This window comes from Zingiber officinale, chromosome 6A, assembly GCF_018446385.1.
Source record: "Zingiber officinale cultivar Zhangliang chromosome 6A, Zo_v1.1, whole genome shotgun sequence".
In the NCBI taxonomy this organism is placed as follows: Eukaryota; Viridiplantae; Streptophyta; class Magnoliopsida; order Zingiberales; family Zingiberaceae; genus Zingiber; species Zingiber officinale.
In genome coordinates this window covers 100949085-100956739 of record NC_055997.1, presented here as the reverse complement: position 1 = coordinate 100956739, position 7655 = coordinate 100949085, and the positions used below count along the sequence as shown (strand labels likewise).

Here is a 7655-nt window from a genome sequence, read left to right as displayed (position 1 = left end):
AGCTCCTAAAGGACATGAGTCTTGAGCATGATCAGAACTTCCACATGTTTCACAACAACATACTATGGCATTGACTGTGCTAGTATTTGCTCCCATATTTTTCAACTTCTTTGTAAGAGCATCCAGTTCTGCAGGCATCATAGTAATTGCATCCACATCAAATTTTCTTGATGCTTTAGTTGGGTTTGAAAAGGAATAGCCTCCACTTCTTTTTGTGGCCCACTGATGATGATTTTGTGCTACACTTTCAATGATATCTTCGGCTTCATCCAAACTTTTATTCATAAGTGCCCCTCCAGTAGCAGAATCTAAGGACATCTTAGTATGATAATTGATGTCGCTATAAAATGTATGCAACACTAGCCATTTCTCCAATCCATGATGTGGGCATTGTCTGAGCATATTATTGTATCTATCTCATGCTTCAAATAAAGATTATGAGTTTGACTGTCTGAAGCTTGCAATAAGATTTCTCATATGAGCAGTCTTGCTTGGAGGATAGAATTTATCAAGGAATTATTGCTCACATTGTTCCCAAGTGGTAATGCTATTTGTTGATAGTGAATTATCTATCTCACGGCTTCAGATGGATCACCATTCATTTTCATAGTTCCGCAGATTTCATAAAAAACTTCCAAGTGTTGATTAGGATCTTCATGTGATCCACCCCCAAATTGATTCTGTTAAATCATACTGATTATCGCAGGCTTGATCTCAAAATTATTAGCTTCAATAGAGGGTCTTGTAATGCTAGAACGAAATCCTCTGGCATAAGGTGTTGCATAATCTTTAAGTGGTTTGCTTGCCATATTTGAATGTACTTGTTCTTCTAAATGTCTTTGTGAGGTTCACCTTTTATGAAAGGTTCTATCAATTTCGCGATCAAAAGGTAATAGATCACCTACAAAGTTAGATCTTCGCATACAAGAACAAGATTACAGAATTTGATTCACAAACAAGAAGAATAAAAGAATGCAAAGAAAAATTAAAGAACAAAATTACAAAACTAGTTACAAGTTAGATGTGAGGAAAGAAAAGAAAAATAGTCTAACTCAAATGATAATCTCTAATGTTATAGACGCAGTCCCCGGCAACGATACCAAAAACTTATTACATCACCACAAGTGCACGGTTACATCGTCAATAATATAAAAGATATCGTATCCACAGGGACTGGTTATAACCACTAAAGATATCTCAAAGCGAATTAACTAAATAATCAACTAAGAATTACACGTACTAAAAGCAACTAGAAAATAGAAATATGAAGTAATGTAGGAACTAGGTTTTATGAAAGTTCTAGGAGATTTGATTTCTTTGTGATACTTATCAATATAATATGATTTTACCAATTATATCCTCAATCGCCATGCATTTGTAAGAAGTCGTCGGTTATCTCTTGTAGAAAACACCGGCAAGGACTTATATCTACACCTTAAGCAACTAAATAGTCATGATCCCTGTGAAGTCCGTTAGTGGGGTAGCCCTATCACGACGCCCCTCAGTCATACAACATAGAAACACATCACTAATCAATTCACATCAAGATATAGGGAACAACTCATCTATCTATCCCACTTCTTTGTAGATTCTTGCTTCACCTTTCAAGGTGATCCCCAAGATGTCCGTTAATGGGGCAGCCCTGTCACGATGCCCCTCAGTCATACAATCTAGAGAATTCCTCTACAAGATCCATAAGTATTACAAACATCTAATCAAGAATGGTAATTAGATTCAAACACAACAATCCATACAAGACTGAATTGATACAAAACATAACAACATTTAAAACAAAAGGTTGGCAAATCCTTTAATTCATACATCAATTCATATCACAAATACTCCCTCTATCCTAGAATAAGAAGATCTACTCCATGAAACAAGGGGAAAAATCCAAAGACAAGAAGATCATAAACATTTCGATCCAAATCAAGAAGATAGAAAAGAAATACTTATCTAGAGACGAAGAGTAATCTTCGGAACCAATCCTTGCTACCGGAGTCAAATCAGGAATGGAGGCATCCTTAGATCATCGGATTGACACCCAAAAGATGGAGAAGAACCTTCAGATTGGATCTCCCTAAGGGAGAGCCTCCCCCTTTCAAAGAGGAAGAAACCCTTTATATAGAGCAGCGGGTTTGGGCATCACACGACCCGTATCACGATCGTGTGGACCTCACACGACCTCACTTGCTTTGCTCTTGGCCAGAGTCACACGGCCGTATGAGATTCACACGATTGTGTCATGCTCCACCTCTGGGCGGCTCACACGATTGTGTGGCACACACGGCCATGCCAATCTTGGTCTCTGGAAAGGTTGCACGGCCGTATGACATACACGGCCTGGCAATGCTTGGCCTCTGGAAGGGTTGCACGACCGTGTAGATCTACACAGCCATATTCTCATTCTGCTTCAAAAGTGACACAATCGTGTGATATCACATAGCCATGCCAGCCCCCTCTTCTGTTGATGCTGCACACCCGATCTGCTCCACACGGCCAAGACCATTTTCCTTCCTGTTCTTTTGACATAGTCGTGTGGCACACATGGCTGGCGCTAACTTCCTTCATTCGTTGATCAAATTCGCCATGAACATCATTTCCTCTCCAAATTTGACTCCTGTAGACAAAAAATGCACAAGAGTATATCTCTGAACAAAGAAGAGTAAATATGATAAAAGTAAAGTAAGGAGTATGAAAATGCATAGATAAAGCATCCATAAAATATAGGAATGTGCATCAAAACATGCTAAACAAGTATATAAAACCTATGCACATCAGGTAACTACTCTCCATGTATATGGTTAATTGAAGCATACTACTTTAACTCTATTTTTCCGAGTGTCAACTTTGTTATAGCTCATATGTTTAACCATGACATGTTTCACAAGTGCATTCAAAAGACTACTTTAACTCAATTGGCCTTTATAATAATTGAAAATTTAGAATATATGGATCATCAACTATTATAATTTAGAATATATGTACTACTTTAGGGAAAATTCATATTATTCAATCTACATATCATCAGCTAAGAATTCTTGTACATCTGTATTGCATTATAATTCCTTTGTAATCCAGAGATAATGGTCATACTTGTCACTCCAAGTAGGCTCAAAGTATTCAACAAGTGTTGTACAAGGATTCAGGACCTCATCTTCTAGGATACTTACCTCTTCATTTAGATCAAATGTCAAATTTCTTGTATTTTTATTTGTGTTTTTCACACCACTATACTCAGAAGACGATGGAATATTAGTTCTGGACAATTCTACTATATTAACTTCATATCCCAGGGTAAAATTTGCATCAAGCGTATTCCATGTCCCAGAGAGAATTTCTTTAGCAATATGATCATTCTTGAAAAATAAATTACAAACTAAGTTAGTAAAGTTATAATTACATAATCAAGTGGTGTTGTAATTCAAAGAGCAAGCAACGATAGATATGATGTACATAATAGATTTTTCTAATTTATCAGTGGTTTTGACAAAATCTCGCTAATGGATCTAGGGTCTTTGTATTTTTGCAAAATGACAATTACTAGGAAGAGTTGAGCGAGAATAAGGTAGATATGGTGTAAAACCAAAGTTGTAACTAGAGATCAAAGTGTGCCTAATATGATCACATATCAGGCCCACGTTGGGGTTGATATAAGATAATATCAGGTCCAATGTGGGCCTGATATGGGATCATATCAGGTCCACATTCAAGCTGAAGCTTATTGTAATGTTGAAGCACCTTTGAGAGCCCTAATTAAGCAATAGATAATACCATTTGAGTCCTTGCAACACCAGAAATCCACAAGACTTCAAATGAGTGCAATTAAACATGTTTAGATTTATCAGTAGATTTTGGTCAAAATCCACTAATGGACCTACGGTATTTGGATTTATGCAAACTCCTAATCACTATGAAGGATTGAACGAGGAGAAGGTAGATATAATATCAAATCAAAGTTTAATCTAGGAGCAAAGTGGGCCTAATATGATCACATATCAAACCCAACGTGCTAGTATCTACCATATCAATCGAACGTGCATGACCAAGGGCTATCTAAAATCTAGTATCATAGTGGAGCATGTTAGGACCGAAAAGTAGCTAGAGGGGGGGTGAATAATTTTTCGCGTGCTCGTTGCTCGGCGTTGCTTGTTTCTTCAAGGATGCGTAGCGGAAATATAAAGAAACAAATACAAACACGCTAACACTTGAATTTTACTTGGTATCCACCTCCAAGGGAGGTGACTAATCCAAGGATCCACACAACGCACGCACCCTCCACTAATGAAACTCTCCTTTATGGTAACTACCAAGGGCGGAGAAGCCCTACAAGACTCAATACAAGAAGAAGAAAGGGTAGTAGAGAAATACAAGCTTACAAGCTTACAGGAAATGCAGTAAAAAACCCTAGCTTCTTCTTCTTCTCGTTACAACTCGCCTCTTGACTTGGAAGAGCCTCCAAGAACCTTCAAGAACTGGCGATCTCGAGCTTGAGAAGAGTTGTGGAGGAGCTGGTGAAGATCTGAAATGAATCTGTGAAGTTGTCCTGAAGGAATCGCACGCCAACAGCTATAAACGACGCCAACGGTCGAATCCCAATCGATTGGATTGCTCCCAATCGATCGGGGAGGCTTTGGATCGATCCACGGATCGATCCAGAGTGCCTCTGTGCTCTGGAAAAATGCCTGGATCGATCCACGGATCGATCCAGCGCTTATCACGCGAAGCAGCAGCGTCCCAATCGATCCACTGATCGATTGGGACCTCTGGATCGATCCACGGATCGATCCAGAGGGGTTCTGTTCGCGGGGACTCACTGGATCGATCGGCGGATCGATCCAGATCTTCTGGATCGATCCACGGATCGATCCAGATCTGCTGGATCGATCCACGGATCAATCCAAACCTGCTGGATCAATCCACGGATCAATCCAAACCTTGGTTTTTGTCCAAAATCAAGTCTAAAGCCCCCTAAACCAACATCTAGTCAGCCATGACTTGTTGGTACATAAGACCTAGCATCCGGTCACCCTTGACCAGCTAGGACTCTCTCACCAAGTGTCTGGTCAATCCCTTTGACCCACTTGGACTTTTCTCTTCTTGCCAAGTATCCGGTCAGTCCCTCTGACCTACTTGGACTTTTCTTTCTCGTGCCAAGTATCCGGTCAATCCCTTTGACCTACGTGGACTCTCACCAAATGTCTGGTCAACCTTGACCCATTTGGATTTCTCTTGCCTGGCTCCACTCACCAGGACTTTCCCAATTGCCTAGCTTCACTCACTAGGTCTTTCACCTGGCTTCACTCACCAGGACTTTCCCAATTGCCTAGCTTTACTCACTAGGTCTTTCACCTGGCTTCACTCACCAGGACTTTCCCAATTGCCTAGCTTCACTCACTAGGTCTTTCACCTGGCTTCACTCACCAGGATTTTCCTCCTGCCTAGCTTCACTCACTAGGACTTCCCAATTGCCTAGCTTCACTCACTAGGTCTTTCACCTGGCTTCACTCACCAGGATTTTCCTCCTGTCTAGCTTCACTCACTAGGACTTCCCAGTCAAGTATCCGGTCATCCTTGACCTACTTGACTCTTCTTCAATCAACCTTGCATTGTCAAACATCGAAATCCAAACCAAGACTCAAGCTTGGTCAACCAGGTCAACCTTGACCTGAGGAATGTTGCACCAACAATCTCCCCCTTTTTGATGTTTGACAATACCAACACTATCACTTACAATACCACATGTAAGTTAGGCTAATCTCATAGCCTAAACCTTCTTCATGCCACTAGGTAATGAATACATAAGTTAAGCCCTTCATTCTCCCCCTAAGAGGGCAAACTCCCTCTAGGTGATAAAAGCCTAACTTACTCCCTTTCATTCTCCCCCTATTGGCACACATCAAACCATGCCCCATTTTTGGGCACACATCAACAGATTCACTTGTTAAAAATTCTCCCCCTGAAGAGTTGCTCATCGTCGTTCACAACTTCACTCGTTGTGATCAGCACGATAATGAAGGTCTCATACCCTTCATTAACCTTAACCCTACATTCTCCCCCAATGTAGGCAAATGCCCATCCTTGAGCATTATCCACTTGAAACCACTTGAACAATGAGGATATCCACTCCCCATTAAAGTTCAAACGCTCAACCTTGAGCATGTTCTTAACGGAAGGTTAACCACCTTCCAAGGTTCATGAAAAATAATTTTTATGTCTTTAAAGAGTCCCTCCCCCTAAAGACATGGTGGTAACTTCTGTCATTGCACCAACAATGACTTGGAATCCCTAAATCTTTAGGAAACCCAATTTTTTTTTAGAAGTTTTGAGGTTCAAATATTCAAAATTTGAAACAAACCTCAACCTAAACTTCAACTTAGCCTTCCTTAACCAATCCATCCTTGTTTTCAACATGAAAACACTCTTTTTATGTATACAAATGTATTTTGAGGGGTTAGGAATGGTTACATTGACTAAAATAGGTTTAGAGTGCTGAAATCAAGCCTTCCCAGCCAAAATCAGCATCCTGGATCGATTGGAGCTGGGTTCCAATCGATTCAACCTATTTGAATCGATCCACTGATCGATTCAGGATGTGTGGATCGATCGGCTGATCGATCCAGTGAGCTTCTGCTCACGAGAATTGCCCTCTGAATCGATCCACGGATCGATTCAGGCACTCCAATCGATCCATGGATCGATTGGAGCTCTGATAGTTGCTGAAATTCTAAATCAGCCAACTTCAGAAATCCCTAGAGAATTCTAAAAAAATCCAAAAATCATGAAATTTCGTGTAGACATTACTTAGGGTATAATTTATCATGGAAAAATAGTTTTCTATGAAAATACATCATATTTTCAAAGATTGACACAAACTTGAGAACTTGCAAAAACTTTAGTGTTTTCTTCAAGTTTGTGTCTAACTATTCAATGGTGATTACTATCAAAAGATAGCCTTCACCAAGGTTTTCCAAAATTATTTTTTTAAAAACATTTTCAAAACCAATATCCCACCATGTTCCTTGGGCTTAATGCACATGACTTGTACATTAGCTTTCCCAATGATGGGAAAACACATAACTATGTGTTTTGATGAACTTAAAACTCAAAGAATGCACTAAAACAACATCTTGAGTTTTGTTCATCTTCCTTACATCTCACTTGTATCTAATGTGCACTAAAACACATATAAGTCACCTTATGGTCCTTGTGAGATGTAAGATTTTGGTTTTGCCCTATTCTAGGGATCATGCATAACTATCTAGGCATTTTAGAGATATTAGACATCCACCTAGGATGTCACTTGTTAATAAGTGTTGTTAAATGCCATTTGTCCTTAATTACAAGGAATTTAAACTTAATGCATGATTATGTTATGACATACATCAAAAGGAAATAATTTTCAAAAGAAAATATCCTATAACTACATGATGTATGAATGTCATGACATGGTATTTTTGGATTTTTCATAATAAAACATGAATGCAAAAATAGACATGATGTCATGGCATATGATGGGCAAATAATCATGGCAAGGTTTAGCATAAATAAAATATACCTATATTACCTATCTAAGTATCCTTAACCACTTAGCTAACTCAAAATATACAACTTGCCCTAAATGCTTCAAAGAAATGTCAAAGCCTAAATTGACA

The 7655-nt window shown here is 39.2% G+C and overlaps 1 non-coding gene across 1 annotated transcript; it reads left to right on the top strand.

The window, feature by feature from the left end:
* The first annotated feature begins 373 nt into the window (after nucleotides 1-373).
* LOC121998888 lies at nucleotides 374-480 on the top strand. The gene has a single exon (XR_006116675.1). It is a non-coding gene; the product is annotated as a small nucleolar RNA R71 (small nucleolar RNA).
* Nucleotides 481-7655: the final 7175 nt, after the last annotated feature.